The sequence below is a fragment of the Kryptolebias marmoratus genome, linkage group LG5 (genome assembly GCF_001649575.2).
Source record: "Kryptolebias marmoratus isolate JLee-2015 linkage group LG5, ASM164957v2, whole genome shotgun sequence".
NCBI classification, from domain to species: domain Eukaryota; kingdom Metazoa; phylum Chordata; class Actinopteri; order Cyprinodontiformes; family Rivulidae; genus Kryptolebias; species Kryptolebias marmoratus.
Genome location: NC_051434.1, coordinates 23,094,972 through 23,114,337, shown reverse-complemented (window position 1 = coordinate 23,114,337; position 19,366 = coordinate 23,094,972). Strand labels below are relative to the sequence as shown.

Sequence of the window (19,366 nt, the reverse complement as noted above, 5' to 3'; positions counted from 1 at the left end):
GTAAAATAAAAGTGCTACAAATATACAAATACGTTTACACACAATTTCCCTATTATTATATAAAATATAGCGTAAAACTATTGTGTCGTATTTGTATCTTTGGCTCTGTGATGAGGAAAAAGATAATATGATGATGATGAAAGGACACTGCAGTCCTTTGTATTGTCTATAGAATGTGGAATGGGTGGAGCTGGGTGTTGTTAGGTCTTCAGTAGGCGTGGTCATTGGAGCCATGATTTACAGAGACAGACAGAGTCATTGACTGGACTTCTAAAAACTACAATTCTAATCTGGAAAATGTAGCAGACTTTTTTTCTAAAGGAGGTCCAAGCTTCAGCAGGTGAGATGAGAGAGACTGAGCTCCAACAACTGTTGTCCAGGTTCTTCACCAGTCTGAGCTTTATGGAGAGGGGCAAAGAGAGAGAGACTGTTGAAAAAAAAAAGTCTGATTAAATCTCTACTAGAGTTTGTATAGATTGTTCAGAGACTCATGTCAAGATTTAATCTGAGTTTTCTTCAACAGTCCTTCTTTTCACCTCTCAACAGTTGTTGGAGCTCAGTCTCTCCCATCTCACCTGCTGAAGCTTGGACCTCCTTCAGAGAGTCACAGGGGTCCTGGTGGTCTCTCCCACTGTTCTCCTTCTTCACGGTCACTCAGTTTGTGAGGACGGCCTGCTCTTGGTAGATTTACACATGTCCCATATTCCTTCCGTTTCTGCTGGATTTACCAGAACTCCTGGGATGTTTAGGACCTTGGAAACCCTTTAGTATCCATCCACTGACTTTTTAACAATCTTTTCTCTGAGGTCAGTCTTTTTAGAGCTTTCCAGTCTTTTTTTGACCATTTATACAACTACTTATTTTACATTAATACTATTTTAATTGGTATAACTGTAGAAATGTAAATTCACTTTGACGCTGAAGGTTCTTTTCAGCATCCAAGGGGGTGAATACTTTTGCAAGTCACTGTAAACAGTAGCTGCTAGAAGAATCAGAATGTTAGGATCATTGCACCATATGTTTTAAAATGACTGCTAAAAAGAATGATTTTATAGTTTTTAAAGATTAAAATGTAGAATAAAGATGCAGTGTAGATAAAAATTATGGTGCATCAATCTGAGTTTAAAACCCCTACTTAATAATACATTTATGAAAATGCATAGTAGTGTAATTTTACTCTTCTGTTCGATGACAGACTGTGTGGTTTCCTGTTGCTGAACTCTGTGTGGTGTAGATCAGCCATCTAAAAAAAACAAAAACAAATTAGGATTTAGGATTAGGATAGCACACAACACCAATTTACAGCAAAAGTCATCTCAGGACACTACACAAAGGAGTAACAAGTCCAAATCATGTGTCCAATTAAATAGCACACAGTCAGTACAGTTCTATGATAATACAATGCAGTCAGAATCAGTATATTACAAAATGCCAGTTAGTAAAACATCTCAGAAATCCAGCACATTGCATCAAAACTTCACTTATTCACAATTCCCCCTTCTTAGCAAATATATTGATGACAGTAGAAAGAGACAACCCCCCTTTAACAGGAAGAAACCTCCTGCAGAACCAGAACCAGAACCAGGATGGGTGGCCATCTGCCTTGGCCTTCTGGGGTTTGAGACAAACATGAAGTGTTGGACCAGGCGTTGTTTGTGTGGAAAGATGAACAGAGAACACAAGGTTAATGACAGTAATTACTGCAACATCCAAGCATGGAGAGGAGAGAGAGTAAAAACATCAGTCTGACGAAATGTAGTCCATTTTAAGCATGTGTAAAACTTATTGTGGTGGCAGTGGGAGGATGGGGAACGTGGTCTTAGCGTGTCTCTGACGTTGGGCCACATGTGGCTAGGTTGTCGAGAATTTGAATCAGGACTGGCCACGCTGGCCACTTGCCCAGACTGAAACCCCATCATGTCCACACCAGCAGCCCTCCAAGGCTATTGTGGATTGCAACATACATGTCCCACTGCTGCCTTTGCTAGAACCAAAATGATCACACCACATTCTCCACACACATCTTCAACAACCATCCCATGCTGTCCACACATCAGTAAGTACCGCCACTCACTCTGCTGTCTTCATTCTGTGTCTGGACAGAAAGCAAGAAGCACATGTTCTTGTACTACCTCAATTCTGAAAAGGTTAGGATGTTGAGTAAAATCTAAATAGAAACAAAATCCAATGACTTGTCAATCTCACACACACATATTATATTAACAATGGACCATGGTAAACATGGCAGTTGTTTAAATTAAGAAACTGCCTTTTGGGCATTTTCGAATTTCATGCCAGCATCACAACTCCAAAAAGTTGATTCAGGACCACGTTTCCCACTATGAAGCATCCTCTCTTCTTTTACCATCAGTCTGTAAACTAGGAACTGAGGAGAGCAGCTGCCGGATGGTTTGGAGGGGATATATCCTCTTTCTTGTGTGATGGAGGATTCTAGCTGTCTGACAGTCTTCACTCTTTTTTTGCTGGACTTTCATTTCATGATGCATCAAATGCTTTCAGTTGGTGAGAGGTCTTCCTAATTTCCCATTGAGGAACATTATTATGAAATTGTTCTATTATTTTTTGCAAACAGGTGAACCTCTGCCCATCTGATCTTGTGAGGGATTCAGCCTCTCTAAAATGTTTTTTGTTTATACCCAGTTCTCTAACTGACTCGTTGCCAGTTGCTAGTTAACCTTTTTTTGTCAAATGCTTCTCTGACTTTTTTATTCTGTACTTCTTACTTGACTGCCTGAAGTAAATCTTGTAAAATGTGTTAGTAGAAAATGTGTTAAAGATGAGTCTCCATTCATGAGTTGTAGATATGCATTCAGTGATTGCTTTGAGAGTTTCACTAAACTCTGTCCAGGTGATTTACAAGATATTTAGCTAACAGACACACAGTGTTTATTTTACTGGTTACTACTTTACTTTAAGCAAAAATATTTTGCCATGTGTTGTACTCTGAGTATGTGTTGCAGATGACTTCCAGCTACCACAAGATCTGTAAAACGGACTGAGTTATAGCCATTCTTGTTTTGGCTAAAGCCAATTAGTGTGGTAGCCATCTTGAATTTCGGTGACTTCAAAAATTAAGCAGTTGTTGATGTACATTCATTCATTCATTACTCTGTGAAAGTTTCATTAAAATTTGTCCAGTGGTTCTTTTGCTTCTTTTGCTACCCACCCCCCCAAACACACACACACACACACACACACACACACACACACACACAGTTCATTTTAAGGTATGGCATCACATGCTGGTTGGTAACTCACTGTAACTGTAAATTTAAAAGCTCAGATTTTAAATTTGATTCAGACAGCAGGTAAGGTTATGGGTAAAACAGCTTCTCTAATTCCTCAGACAGGCAGACTGTATTTTAACAGATCCCTCTCAGGTTCTGCACTCCGAGTATGTCTAACTACAGTTTTTCTCTGTAAGAAAAGGACTGATACAAGCATTCCTTCCTTCCTTTATCTGTTAAAATGATTAAGGAACACAGAGCACGAGATGAACAGAATATGAAGCTACCGAGATAACTAATTCCTGATCAATTAGTTCAGTTCTTCAATAAAGTATTTAGAGGTACGAAGGGGAATGGGTTGCAGTGAGTTTTTAATGATTTTATTACCTTATTTCTGTATTTATTAACCTTGTGATGTTATGGATTACTGCAATGTGTCTGCAGTGTAACCCCTCTGTTCAAGGCAACAAGAGACTTTCATCCAAACAGACCCAGGCAAAAGCATTTCTGTGACTTCACAGTGGACAATAATGAATTATATTTATTCCATAAAGGCCTTTTTATTTATTATTCATCATGAAATATTTCTTGTTTAGCTAAACAGATTCACAGAACTACAACTTTGACAGCAAAATGCCTATACCATCATCATTATTACCATCATCATCATCATCATGGTGATAAGTATATGCTAACGGTGTCACAGTTTTAGCCAGCAGCTAAACAGGAAGCCACAGTCACACCCAGAAGCCACAGACATCAGCAGACATGTCTTAACTTAGATTTAGACACAAATTTAGCAAAAGTCTGGTCATTTTTCTATAATGAACATGTTTTCTCTTCAGATGCACAAAGGCTCCTTATTTTAGGCTCCTTTCAGTGCACCTGAATTGGTTTGTTACTGCTCTAAATATATTATTTTCAAATGAACATTATGTCACTTACTTTCTGTAAATATTAGCTTAACTTATTATTTGTTCAATTGAGTCTCTAAAGCAAGTAAGTAAGTCTTTCTTTTAATTTAAGACTGGTATTGACATTTTTTATCAGCATGTGTTGTTGTCCAAGGAAACGCAGCAACATCTGTCTGTCTGGCACAGAATTCAGCAGCTTAGCAAGTTTTTTTCACCCCCTTGGCTCAAAAAAAGCTTTGGTAGTGTACCACCCCTTCAGATCAGTGTGTAAAGAATTACTGGAACTGTTAAGAAAAAGGGTAGCTCATCCACTTCCTGTACATTTTTAAGAAGAAGAAACAAAAACCATCAGTGTTGTTTAAAACTACAGTAAAAAAAACTAAACAAAACCTCTTTAACCAAACATCATATTTGATTAACCACAGCAGATCATCAGACAGTATCAGGGGGCTCAAACGTTTCAGGAGCAGGATGCTACATCCCCAGACCCTCTTTGGTCGGGGGGCCAGAAAAAATAAGAAATTTAGAACATCAGAAATGCATTTTCCTGGCAATTGCAACAAGACTGGGAGGGTGTTTGAAGAGTCCAAAATCAGCCGTTTTTTAAGGACAATTTGTAAGGATTTTCAGCGCTTTGCAAGGACTGGGAGAGTTTTCCGAAAATCAGATAGCAAAGAAAATTCATATAGCCAAGACAAAGAACTATCTCCCAAGGCAGGAAACTTATAGTAAGTAATCTTGTATAATAGGTTTGAATAAAAAAATATTGACTGGAGATTTTAAATAGATTGTCTTGACATTCTTTTTGTTTGGTACAACCCCAATTCCAATAAAGTTGGAACGTTGTGTAAAACATGACAAGATCAGGATGAGGTGACAGATACAGGAAGTCACCCTGATACAAACAGCCCCATGATTGTTTCAGTTTCTAGGGCACAAAGAGATGGCATGCTTGAAACAGGCTGCTACGTCATCATTTCTGAAAAGCTCTGCAATTCAAGTCCACATGGATCCACCCAAGATTACATTTTTGAAAGTCCCTGTTTTTGAAGGCAGTATCTTCTTATCTGTTTTTTTTTTTTTCACCCAGAACTCAGTTTGTGTATGTATGAGAGGTTCAAACACAGCAGAAACTTTAAGCTTTAAAAAAATTACCCTGAATAGTTTGGATGCAGCCTTGAAAAAATGTGCATATTATTGGCATGGCCCTGTGTTATGCTGTAAAATGGTCATTCTTGCTCCTTGAAAACCAGGCCTTTTTGTTCTCAAGTGTTATGCCTGTACTTACAAGTAATAATATGTCCGTGGAACAATGAATAGAAGGGGTGTACTGGGACATGTAAGTCACAATCTGTTAAGTACCTCAATATAAGGGTAGCAGGTCATGTATAGCAAAGTAGGATTTGCCATCTGGTAACTTCACTATAAAAAACAACAAAAGCACTCTGTACTTTCTCTTTTATCACTTATTATCAACAGAAAAGTTGATCAATTCCAATAAAACGTGCCCAATTAGATTTAACCTGTGACCAACGTACTCATTGAGTACTATAAGTACTGTTACACCCCTATTGATAGTAGAGTCTAAACCAATCACAGCTAAGCTCTGTTCAGTATGTAGTATCAGGGTCCACCATTGGGGCTTCAGGACATCCAGCAGGCAGGAAGTTGTGTTCAGCTCAGGAAACTGTTTTAAACCAGCTCTCTCTTTGTTCCTGACCCGGTTGGGTCTGAGACCATGAAGCCAGATTCATAATAAGGCATGCATCTGTTCTGTTCTGGTTTGTGGTTGTTGAGTGGAGGAGGGAGTGTTTAACCTGTGGCTAGGTGTCAGGAGGGGGGCAGCAGGATCTTGTGGTTTTGGGTGTATGCTGGGATTTATTGGTTGGTATTACACCTGTGCACGCACAAACTCCAATAAAAGGCACTCTTTAGCTGTGTTGATCCAGACAGACTGGTATATTTATTACCAGGAAAAAGAACCCTTATCATCTTTACTTTTATGTGGTACTTACGGCCTGCACTGCCATAACTCACAGCAAACCTGCCGCCCATCATTTAAAATAGGTTTTGATAATTGGATTTTTGAGGTCCATAAGTTTCATACACTGACTCAAGACCTCCCTGTCCTGCAGCAGCATCATCAGAGACTGCCTGGGTTATCCATCTGTCCGTCTGTCCGTCCATCCATCCATTCCATCCATCTGTCCGTCCATCCATTTCCTTTTTGCTTTTCCTCTCTGGGTTGCGGGGGAGCTGGTACCTGTCTCCAGCGGTTGTTGTGCAAGAGGTCAGGTAGAACCTGGACGGGTTGCAAGTCCATCACAGGGCCAAACGACTCAAACAGGAAAGACAACCATTCACACTCTAAATTGTCCCTATGTGTGAGTGAAAGTTACCAATGAACCTAACATGCATGTTTTTGGTCTGTGGGAGGAAACCCGTGCAGGCACAGGGAAAACATGCAAACTCCACACAGAAAGCCCAAGAGGTGAACCTGCAATCTTGTTGCTGGGAGGCGACAACTCTAACCACTGTTCTGTTGTGCCGCCCGTTGGGTTTTTACAATTCAGCTCAGTTTATTTATATATCCCTAATGCAGCAAAAGTCAGTCTCAGGGCATGTCCCAAAGAAAAAAAAACTAGTTCAAATAATTAATCCATTTTAGATCCAGTGTCAAATTTAGTTACAGTCAATTCAGTTCTTCTTAAATTATTCTAATACAGTTCATTATGAAATTTTAATTAGTAAAAGGTGGCTTTCTAAGAAAACCAGTAAATTGCATTGCATCTTCACTTTGTCACAATTCCACTTATTGAGTAGCAATGTTGGTGACATCAGAAACGAGCTGTCAGAATCTGAACAGTACCCAAGTGAGCAGTTCGGCCACAGACAGACGCAGAAACCAGCGGGTAAGTGAATTTATTTACAGTGTAACGAGTATTTACAGGAGGGAACCGGAACGAGGACCTGAGGAGCAGAGAATGAAGGTGAGTCAGGGATCGGTGAGGAGAGGAACAGCAGGTATGGCACAGATAATGTTCCTGGGGATAGTTCTTACTGAACAGGTCCGCGTCCAGAACACAGAGGAGATGACGAGATCGATCCTTGTCCAGCGGTGGTCCAGTCTAGGTCCCAGAGAGCGGGGTCCAGGTGAGGTGAGTATTCCCAGGTGCAGGTAAGGTGACGTCTCAGAAAGCGACTGACCGGTCTTAGAATCCAGGAGGCAGTAGTTGCAGGAACAGTCAGGTTCAGTTGAGCAGGTGAGTACTTAATTTGGCGGCCGGCAGTTGAAGGCAGACCAGACTGGTTCCAGACGAGCAGGAAATCCTGAACACAGGTTTGAAGACACGAAAAACACTAGGATTACAACAGAGAGTACACGAAGAACACAGATAAGTTTCCTTCAAGCTCTGCACTTTACCACATGGTAAATAACGCTCCAGCGCTGGTCTGATCTTCTTCTTCTTCTTTCCTATTATGGCGGATTGCAAGCAACTTTAAGGTGCATACCGCCACCTACTGTACACGAGTGTGTAGCAACATTTCTTTACAACTATTAAATTCTATTTATTAATCTTGTATTTTTAAGAAAAATAAACAATGCTTTCCTTAATCTATAAATATCCATTATGTTTCCTTCATTTCCTAATATTCCTTTAAGACTCCATTCTTGACCTGTTCTTCCAACTATTCTTTTCAAATTCTCTCTTTCAGATTCGTATGTTCTACAGTTCATTAATACATGTTCTACATTTTCTTTCTCTCCACATCCTTCACATTTATCATTACTTTTCTTCCCTATTAAATATAAGGTGTCATTTAAATAGGTGTGTCCTACTCTTAATCTGGTCATAATTATTTCTTCCCTTCTATTTCTCTCATTAATATTTCTAAATAATACTGACTTTTGCACTTTATATAATTTCCTCCCTTTCTTATCTTCATTCCACCTTTTTTGCCATTCTTGTATTTCTTTATTTTTAATAAATGATTTCCCTACCCCTTTCCCAAAAGGAATTATAATCGCTGTCATTTCTAATGCCCTTTTTGCTAATTTATCTGCTTTTTCATAGCGCTGGTCTGGTCTTCACTGCAGCCTTAAATACTCCTCCACTTCTAATTAGCCTGATCAGTCACAGGTGTGGGAGGAGTGGTGATGAGACGTCCGTACACCTGCTCAGGAGACGCCCACCAGGAAGCACTCACACACACACACACACACAAAACCCAATCACCACAGGAGCGACTCCCTTTTAAAGTCCCATTTATGCTTTAAATTAAACACAAATGAACACAGATGGAGCCGTCTGTCAATCTTGTGTTCATTTCATGAGCATCTCAGTAAATAGTCAGAAAGCTTGCAGATACATACCCAAACCCAGCAAACAGAGCAGTCGTGAAACAAATAATGGGGGCAATGTGGTGCAATATAACTCACATATGACCAGCGAATGGAACAAAGAAGAAAAGAGAGTAAAGACAGCAGCAGAGGGAGGAAATGTGGTCAGGTTGTCCTTCAGCAGTCTGAGTCTATAGCAGCAGAACTAAGGAATAGCTCAGGGAGCCACGGCCAGCCCGAACTATAGGCTTGATCAAAAAGGAAAGTTTTAGGCCTAGTCTTAACAGTAGACAGGAACTAGAAGTTAGAGAGGAGCTTGATAACCAGAAGCTCTGCTTTCCATTCTACAGGGAAGTTTACCAGAAAGAAGTGAAGCGATGGACTGATGCTAAGTTCCTGCTGACACTCCAACAGTTACTGACTTAGTTTACTGCTGGATTTAAACTCCAGAGTTTCTATGTAGTCTGTAAAGTAGAGTTCACGTGTGAAAAAGATTCCATTCTCTAACTCCATCTGCTACTTTTATCTACCCTTTTAATAGTTTTAACCTTTAGGTATCATTCTGCTACTTTTAGCTTTTAGTTAGCCTTCTGCTACTTTTAGGTTTTAGCTACTATACAGCTCATTTTTAGCATTTATCTAGCCTTTTCTTACTTTTAGCTTCTAGTTGGCCTTTTCTTGTTTTTGCTGTTTTTGGCTGGAGTTGTGCTCCTATTAGCTTTTGTTGTGCTCATTTTATTTTTAACAACTCAGTTACAGCTTCATCAGCAGGTTTCAGCAAACTTATTCAGCACTGTTGTTCACACTGCATGTTCACAGAAAATGATATGTCTCTTGTGTTTAAATTGAAATTAGACAGATTCATTCATATCTAAAAATAGGCCAGTTTTTGTTGTGTTCAGCAGCGGCTAAATGTTAATGTATGGTGTTGCTCAAGGTGCAAAATGAGTCCACAGCACTGAGTTAGAGAGAGAGAAATACTTGTTACTGTGAATCTTTATCACTCTGTTTCCATTCCTTTTCTTGTCCTACATTTGGAACAACAAAAAGCCTTTTGTTTTGGGTTTGTTTGGTAGCATGATGTTCACACTGTGACAAGGCCGAGCAGACTGTCAGATAAACTCCAGCTGCACAGTCTGGGTCTTCACCTGTACAAAATCACAGACATGTGGTCTGAGAGCCAGCATTATTCTGTGTGACACACTCAAATTAAAGGTCGGACATTTCTTGAAGGAATGCATATCGCTCACCATCTTTCATGCCACAGTTTTAGACTAAGATCATCTTATGTTGAGAAATGATGGAGTTAGAGACGTTTTAGTCAAGCCTTGAAAATAATCTGAAGGGACTGATCTGTTAGTGTGTTCTGAATGACTCATCTACAACCACACCAGATTTTAGCTCAATATCTGTAAAATTCACTAAGCCATTTTGTGTAGGCTAAGGTCAAACAGCTGTGGCAGCCATCTAGAATTGGGTTTATGCCAAAAGTTAATCAGTTTTGGATCTGCACCAAATTATTTCTTTTTGAGTTTCATTAACATCCATTCAGTGGGTTCTAAATTCATAGGAAGGCAAAATTTGATCAAAATAAGAGGGAAGAAAGCCTCGGTTTTAATAATATTATTGCCCGTTGCCGAAGGTGAAGCAATAATGGTGCTTGTGTATTTGTTTGTCTAAACTATTAGTAAAAATATCTTATTATTCACTGAATTGATTTTCATGAAATTTTCAGAAAGTAGTCATTGGTTGTACTTCTACAACTGATTACCTTTCAAGTCAACCCCCTTCAAAATGGCCGCCACAGTCAAAATTGTCTTTTAAAAAAACACAAAAATGGCTACAAGTTAGTTTCACAGATATTGAGCTCAAATTTATTGTCCAAGTTGCTTACAGTCATCTGCAACACATACACTCACAGCATAAGATTGTGGACAAATTTATTCTCAAGGTTTAAACAAAACAACTACAAATCCATCATTTCTCAACGTTAGATGGTCTTAGTCTAAAACTCTGGCATGGGGACAACACATCTCCAAATGCTGATACAGGATCTTGTGTCTCTCTGTGAAACATCTGCTCTTCTTTTAACATCAGGACCTGAAGAGAGCAGCTGCTGGAGGTTTTGGAGGGAATATTGCCCCATTTTGGTGTGACGGAGGATTCTAGCTATCTGATCATCCTAACTCTTTGCTGGATTTTTCATTTCATGATGCACCAAATGTTTTCAATTGGTAAGAGGTCTGAGGCTGCAGGCTGGCTGGTTCAGCACAAGAACTCTTCAACGATGTGACGATGTGGCGTCCATGATTTCTAAAAGGATTTTTAAAGTCTTATACGTCTGACAACAGAACATTTCCTCTGAGCTTTGCACCAGAGAAGACAGCAGAGTTTCTGGATGGTTTTTACATCTGGCTTCTTTGCATGATAGAGCTTTATCCAGCATTTGTGGATGGCACAGTGAACTGTGTTAACAGACAGAGATTTGTGGAGGTATTTCTGAGCCCAGGCAGTGATGTCCAGAACAGAATCAGACCCCTAAGGGCCCAAAGATCACAGGTATCCAATACTGACTTTCAGCCTCATTCTAAGAGCTCAGAGATTTCTGATTCTTGAAATCTTTTGATGATATGATGAACTGTAGATTATGGCATATTTAAAGCCTTTGGAATTTTCCGTTGAGGAATTTTACTTTACTTAATTATTTTTAAACACAGTTGTTTGCAAACTGGTGTACCTCTGTCCATCTGTACTGCTGAGAGATTCAGCCTCTCTAAAATGCTCCCCCAGATGTTTCTTATTCATACCCCTCACTTTTACAGCCTTTTGTTGCCCCTGCCCTCATGTTTTTGAGATGTGTTGCTGGCATAAAATTCAAAATGATTTTACTCTTTCATTGTACGATTTCTTACTTAAAACATTTGATATGTTTATGATGGCCCATTGGGCATAAAGGCATTCGCTCGTGTTGTCTTGGCAGGTCTGCAGACCCCATCCTCCTTAGTCTATTCAGAGTCCCAGTGTGGTTTTCGAACTGGCCGGTCCACAGAGGATATGATCTTCTCACAGCGCCAGCTGCAGAAAAAGAGCCAAGAGCAGCAGATGCCACTACACGTTGCCTTCATCAATCTTATAAAGGCGTTCGATCTTATTAGCCATGGCAAACTTGGGCTACTGCAGAAGATTGGCTGCCCTCCACGACTCCTTGCAGTTGTTGTTTTATTCCCTCACAGTGTGCTCTAACAGTGCAGCATCTCAGCCTTTCCCAGTCAGCAGTGGCGTAAAGCAAGGCTGTGTCCTTGTGCCAACGTTTTTGGGCATTTTCTTCTCCATGCTCCTTCAATATGCCTTTAAGGACTGCAGCCAGGGTGTATACATCCACACCACAGCTGACAGGGAGCTCTACAACCTCGCCTACCTTTGTGGAGGTACTTCTCTGTGTGTTGCTCTTTGCCTATGATGCTGCCTTGACATCATTCACTGAGGACAGCCTGCAGCAGCTCGTCAGTCACTTTTCCCATGCCTGCATTGAGTATGGGCTGATTATCAGTCTGAAGACAACAAACATTATGCAGTCCCTCCAGGATTTCTCAGGCATTTTTTGTGATTCTTGCGGCTAAAATGCCTTATTTTGCAGGGCATTTTCCTAAAAGTTGCAATTTTTTTTTCGCTAAAATCAATAAAAAACATAACTTTTAATATAAAAACCAAAAATACTTCCTAGTTTTGTAAGATAATTACCAACAAACATTAACATTCTCAAAAGATGCTTTATTTGAGAATTTTGATAGCTTCTAAACTGACATTCATGACCATTTCTGGATCGTCCCTGGTCTGCAGCTCTCCTCACATGTTTTGCAGACACAAAGTGTTTGTCGATGCGTTTATGTTCCATGATTACACTGCAGGACGTGAAAAACAGCTGCAGCTGGGGAGGAAACTGGTTTGCTGAAATCTTTGTGGGCAAATGTGAAGCATTAGCGCACATTTTGGCTTCGGTTGCTGCTCCCNGCGGCGTCTAGCTCACAGCTGACCCGAAGCAGGATTGCTAATGTCGGCCAGCCGTCCCTAAGTGAACCACCGCACGTGAGAGAAGGGGCCGGCAGAGAACGGCTGGCCGACATTAGCGCTCCTGTTTCGGGTCAGCCGTGAGCTAGATGCCGCTAACTCCGCGGAGCGCGAATATCCAATATCCAACTTAAAACTAACTTCACTGCGGTGTTTTGCTGAAATCTGTGTGGGCAAATGTGAATCATTAGCGCACATTTTGGCTTTGGTCGCTGCTCCGGCATGCTCCCGGCATTCTGATGTTAACAGGAAGTGACGTCACAAAGTTGTGGTGTTTTGGACAAAGTTGCAAAAAGTTGCGATTTTGCGGGGTTTGCTTGATTTTGCGTTAATAGTTGCGATCGCAACATCGTGAAATCCTGGAGGGACTGATTGTGGTGCAGGGTGCAGACGCTCCACCAAACATCCCTATAGATGGGACTAGCCTGGAAGTTGTGGAGAGCTTAGATACCTTTGGTCTACTGTCTCCCACTCACTCTCCATTCATGCAGACATGAACAGTAAGATTGGTAAGGCAGCAGCAGTTCTGGCCAGACTGAGCCGGAGAGTGCGGTATATTTCCAGACTAACTAAGAAGACCGAACTGTGCGTCTACCAAGCATGCGCCCTTAGCACTCTTCTCTGCAGCAGCAAAGCATGGACCACCTACATGAGACAGCTTTCACCTGAGGTGACTCAGGCGCATCCTGCACATCCAGTGGTAGGATCAGGTGCCCAACACAAAGGTCTTGAAATACACTAACATGAACAACACATTCACCATTTTAAGAGGAAGGTGCCTACAATGGCAATGCCACATCAAAAGAATGGACGTAGGCTGCATTTCCAAGGATTTTCTTTACAGTGAGCTAGCTAAAGACTCTCATACTGCTGAACAGCCACTCTTGGGCTTTAAATATGTCTGCAAGAGAGACATGAAGTTGTGCAGCATCAACATCAACACTTGGAATTGTTGTGCAGACGAGCGTGCAGCCTGGCGCCTGACAGCGACATGAGATTAGTTTGTGCCTTCTACTGTGAGGTGTGGAATGTATGGCAAGTGAAATGTGACAATTCAAAGAGAGGGCGCAGCCTAAATGTCTATCAATGTCAGAATGTGAAGTGACAGCAATGTCATAGAATGAGCGCCTACCGGTAGTGACATGACTGCCCACACCTTTGGAAATCACATATATTAAATGTCTGCTCAGTACATCCTAACTGTGATTGTTGGGGGCTCAATTTAAAGTTTAATTCATTGAAATTGTATAAAAATACAGTTTAAATTATGCTATGAACTAGAAGTAATAAGACAGTACAAAGGGAGTTATGGGCTAAACTATGTGTTTAGATGTATTTAGACAATAGAGACAGTCCTGAACAATAATTCTTACATAATTAATTCTTATATTTATTAATAATTATTTATAAACAATTAGCTGGGGGAGTCCTACTTTTTTTCAGGTGTAAATGTCACACATTTACACCTACATGTCTGCATGTATTCATACAGATTTACAGATTAAAATTCAAATTCAGCTGGTTACATGCTGTATATAGTTCAGACAAACTTAGGAGGCAAAATTTTTCTGTGATTTTTATTTTTTTGAAGGTGTGTGGCTGTCACTTTGCAGGCGCTCATTCTGTGACATCACCACTACTTCACCGTAGGTCTTCGGTCAACAGTCCATCCCATTCAGAATTTCAGCCGCGGTCAGGCTGCGTCTGGTTAGGTTTTGAATTGTCACACTCCACTTCCTGTAGCTGCCATCTGATTCTTTCTCCGATAAGCAGCTCAGTCTGCTTTCGTCCGCCCTCTGGCTGGTGTTTCCTGAAAGCTCCACATGTCTGTGAGACCTCAGTTAAAGGAGCAGAGAGTGATGTCACAGTTGGACTCTGGCACCAGCTACCACTCCTCACGTGCTCTCAGTTTTTCCACAGAGGAACAGCTGAACGCGGGAAACTGTGTTTTTAGGGAAATATGAAGTAACAGCAACTGCCCACCCCCACCCTCGCCCCTCAGCACTCTGCCAGCTGCCAAAAGAAACACAAGCTTACGTCAACTTCCAAATAAGGAGGTGCTGCTTCACTTTGACCTGAAAGAGAGACGTGGAGAGAGGGAGGCGGGGGGGCAGATAGTGTCCCCTCCTCCTCATTCATACTCATAATATAGTCAGCTACCTGTTTGTGAGCGCAGCGCACGTAGAGCAGAGCCTCTCATTCAGTCACTGCTGAGGAGGAGGACAGCACCACCTGAAAGCAGGTAAACATTTGGATGTGTGAAGTGGGTGACGTGATGCGTTTGGTCCATTCATGCCTTTGTTGCTGCATCAGCAAGCCATGGAAAAACACAAGAATCATCTGGGTTATTGTTCTCTGAGAGCTTTGGAACAAACTAAACATTTTGTGCTGATATTTTATTATTTATTTATTTATTTTTAGGCTTGCAGACGGTGCATCTTCTGCAGTGAGTCTGTGTGTGAATGGAGGAGACGATGATGCATGCAGTGAGTGGTGTGTGTGTGTGTGTGTGTGTGTGTGTGTGTGTGTGTGTGTGTGAAGGCTGGGAGTGAATGAACTCCCGTGTTGTGTGTTCAATCTCCTCACGTAGACCTGTGGGAGCACACCCGATGTGTGCTCAGTCTCACACACACACACACACAGCGAAGGTGGCGAGGGTATTCTTCTCCTTGTCCTCACAGCTGCAGATGTCTTAATGCTCAGCTGTCATGGCAGCCTTTAAGTTCACATTTCGATCATGAAATTGTCCATTTTCACCAACATCTGGACGTTTCCAGTCTCAGTTTGTTATGGAACATATACTTTTGGCTTCAAAATGCTTCATTAAAATGTATTTTAGATCAAATCAAACAAATAGTAGCAAAAATGGGTTCAGAATTGTTCCCACAGGGTTCGGATCACTGCTTTTCTGTGTTCTTTGTTCCCTTTCTCATTGACATTTTGCTTTGCAATATCTCCTAAAAGAATAAAGTATCGGTGTTGTACAAATTAGAAACAAATTCACAAACTATTGATTTCTAGCAGCTTGTTTCCCCCCCCCTGTGAGGGAGGCACCTCAGTCTCTCTCTCTCTCTCTCTTTTGTCCATGAGAATGCTAGAAGATAAATTTAGCCCTCCAGCTCTCCTTCCATCTGCTACCACATGGTTTAGGGCCGTTACCATAGGAACCACCACTGGGTGCCTATTAGAGTGAGAAGAGGAAAATTGTCAAGATTTTCAAAAAGCTTTTTTATACAGTTTGTTCTTTTTGTGTGTTTCAAATTTCTATTAGATTGTTGTGTTTTGTTACCTGAAAATTTTACACACAACCAGAAAATACAGACTGTTTCCTGTTCAGCTCTGCAGCCATTTCACAAACATGATGTTTTGTACATTTTGTTATTCTTTTATGGTTGTAATTAGTGAGCTAATGACTGAGATATCTATTGTACAATATCCTAACATTCGGTATATTTTGATAGCATTCTGCTTGTGATTGCACAGTGAAGTCAGTACTTACCTTAACAAATGTTCAGGTTATTTCTAAGCCTTGATTATGATCAGATGCACTTTTAAATGTTTTTTAATGTTTTGCTCAAGTTGTTGCAAGCTACAACCTTCTGTCAGTGTCAGCACTTTATCCAGTCAGTCAACATGTATTTGTAGAGCCCTTTCCAGCAGCCAAACGGTGCACAAAGTGTTCACAATGCAAACGTTACAACCGTTACAAAAATGCAAAAATGCCAGAGTGCCACTCGGTATTAATAGCCTGCCTGAACAAAAAGGTTTTAAGATTAGATTTAGAAAGGGCCGGATCAGTGATAGAGCACAAGTCCTGAGGTAGTTGGTTCCACAGTCTGGGTCACCCCAATGTTTGTATTTAGACTAAGGAACAAACGATCTTAAGGTCCCCTCTTCATAAGATCAATTCTGAAACAGACTGGAATAAAATGAGTCTTGGAGTGTTTTGTACTTTAAAAGAATGATGTTCTGTCTAAAAGTTATCAGTAGCTTGTACCCTATCAGCCATGACATCAGTTATAAGCACAGAGTGTGGAGAAAAGGGCAGAAGTCTTCCTCCTAGGATTATACAACAAGTCCTCCAAAATGTCATACAGGTGGTAAAAAACTCCACATTAGCTCAAATTAAACCTTCAGTTGAAAAAAAGCAACAAACTGAACAAAAATGTAGAGGTTTAACTAAATTGACCTGCCCACAGGCCCTATAGAGGGGGGGGGGGGACTGTCAAGGGGTCCATATTAGCTAATGTAGCATTCTTTCATACTAGTGTGACATTTTTGAGAAAGACTTGTTTTATAAGCCTGAATAATGACATAAAATGGTTGGTGGCTGGACAAAGACTTCTGACTGTCTCTTCATAGTCTGCGCTCTATGACTGATGTCCCAGCTGATATTATCTTATTGATAAATATTAGACCGAACATCACTTCTATCTTTTCTTTATTATTCATTCATGTGGGAGCAATAACAGCAGACTTTGGCTATGTTCAGACTTCAGGCAAAAGTGGACCAGACTGGGTTTTTTCTTCTTCTTCTTCTTTTTCCATATGACCCATAACTGATTTATATATATATATGTATGTAGATGTGTGTGTGTGTATATGTATGTATGACAGTTTGAACATCACAAATCCATTTTTTCCCTTATATCAGTCCTAAATTGGATAGATTTCTGAAGTCAAGTTGCATTTTGTCCAACTTTTACATGATTGAAGAAGAGGAGTGCAGATCGATCCAAATATTGATATCATCAAGGCTAGCATTGGTATGTGACAGTATTAATACGAGTTTGTTTCTCTCTCTACTTTCAGTACGGTGCTCCTGTTCCAAAAGCCCAATTCTGCGCCGGAGTAGACGGGAAGCGGCAAGATCAAATGTAAATATTGGAAGAAACAAGCATGGCAGGTAATAATTTTTGGGCTCTGACTGCACAAATCAAATCTAAGAAAATGCATTTATAAAGCACGTATAAAAACAAAGTGCTGTACATACAATAGTGAAAACATAACAACAAACTAAAGAAACTGCTAAAAGACATACATTCTAAAAATAACAAACTATTAATATGATAAATAGATGCCAACTCTCCTGGAATATTTAAAGCCAATGAGTACAAATGTTGCTTAAAAAGAGCAGGAATTGAAGCCTGTTTGATATGAAGGGACAGCTGTGGAGCTCCAGCTGAAAAGGCCCAAAGCAACAACTTCAGGCCTGATAGACGCCATCATGTGTAGCCTTCACTACGTGTTTTTTTCTGCACATGTGGGTCATTTCAGGTCTGTAGACTTCTTCCACTGGTGGTCACATTTAAATTATAATGTCAACGACCACGTAAAAAAAAGATTCTCAGCAACAATATTGGAACTGAGCTTTAAGACCTGCAGTGTGATCATAGCCTAGGGTTTACTAAGTGATGACCTGATGCCATGTCTTGTTGATCTTCTGAGAATGAATTTACTACTTATTGCTGTTTGTTGGTTATTCTTTCATTTTTTGATTTGTTACTACTGCAGCTTTGAAATACCCATACACACCCAAACTCTCATAATTTTATTCTCAAAACTGGAAGTTTAACTTGTCAGAGCTCCGATATAAAACATAAAAAAGTTACATGTGTGATGCCAAGTTCTTCATCCACTCACAAGTCAGACAACTGAGTTTGTTCAAACTGATTGTTTGAGGCCTAATTTATGCTCTGCATTGTTCTCTTATTAAAGGTGATGTTAGGGAGTAAGAGACACAGGTGTGTGGTTGCCATAGTGAGTGTAATGAACCACTCACTGGCAATAACTTAAACATTTTTTTTACACATCTTAATGTTTATACATCAAAATGTCAGCATTTTGTCAGTTTAGATTCTTACAAAAGGAAGTCCCAAATTGGGCTTTAAGGAAGAAGATGTTGTGCAACAGCTGCTGACACCCTTAAACATTTACTCTGATTTTTTTACTCTAGTTAGTACATCAAGCTTTAAGCTAGTATCTCACTGAGCTGCGACTAACTGTCAACCAGCAGGTATATGACAAAATGTCTCACAAAATAGTCAGAGTTGTCACGGGTATCTCAAACCCAACTTAAAGCCTTTTTGATTATGTCATGGGCGTCTCCAACAAGTCTCAACTTTACTGGAGCTCTCCTCTGACAGAAAACAGTGTCCAGGTCTAAAATCCACACAGATAATGAAGAATAATTATTGAAAAACTTCTACAAATTTGCTTGTCTTGATTTCAGAAGTGTACTCTAGAAGATTAAATCATAAACATGGGTCAAGATGGGTACTATGTGGGCCATGAACAGGGCAATGAAATAATGTGCATGTCCTAGAATGCAGTTTTGCAAACCACGCACACAAAAATAGGCTGCAATTTAAAAACAGCTCTCTGGTCACAAACACTCAATTTAGTTAGACTGTATCTGAAAATCTGAGTGTTTTCTCACAATATTGAGTCAAGTGTGTTTCACCAAGTAGCTTCCAACAGTCATGGCCCAGTAATCGTTTTTTATTTATTTATTTTTTACATGTGCCGCTTAGGTTCCTGTCACCACCATGTAGGGTCACTAATTATATTAAAGACTAAATTCAGAAGTTTTTTGCAAAGAGAACATTTTGTGTCTGCTAAAACCTTGTTGTAGTTACATGACCTGACTGGCCTATGGTTAGCTGTCCAGGCTAAATGTTGTACAAACTGCAGAAACTCTTCAATGTTTTACAGATTATCTGTTTTAAGATGAAGGTTTCAGCATTTATACATATAGTGCACCACAAGTTAATTTAAAGATGTTATAACCAGTT

At 40.2% G+C, this 19,366-nt stretch overlaps 1 protein-coding gene across 2 annotated transcripts in view; it reads left to right on the top strand.

Moving 5' to 3' along the window:
• The window catches only part of hivep3a (HIVEP zinc finger 3a), a 66,192-nt gene that overhangs the window by 25,645 nt on the left and 21,181 nt on the right, over positions 1 to 19,366 (top strand). Inside the window, exons 1-2 of one of the 2 annotated variants that reach the window (XM_017438143.2) lie at positions 14,721 to 14,814; positions 17,385 to 17,478. The gene's annotated coding sequence lies outside the window, so the exon portion shown is untranslated. Of the gene's footprint in view, positions 1 to 14,720; positions 14,815 to 17,384; positions 17,479 to 19,366 lie in introns of those variants that run through there. The other variant, XM_025011117.1, reaches the window with a different exon arrangement.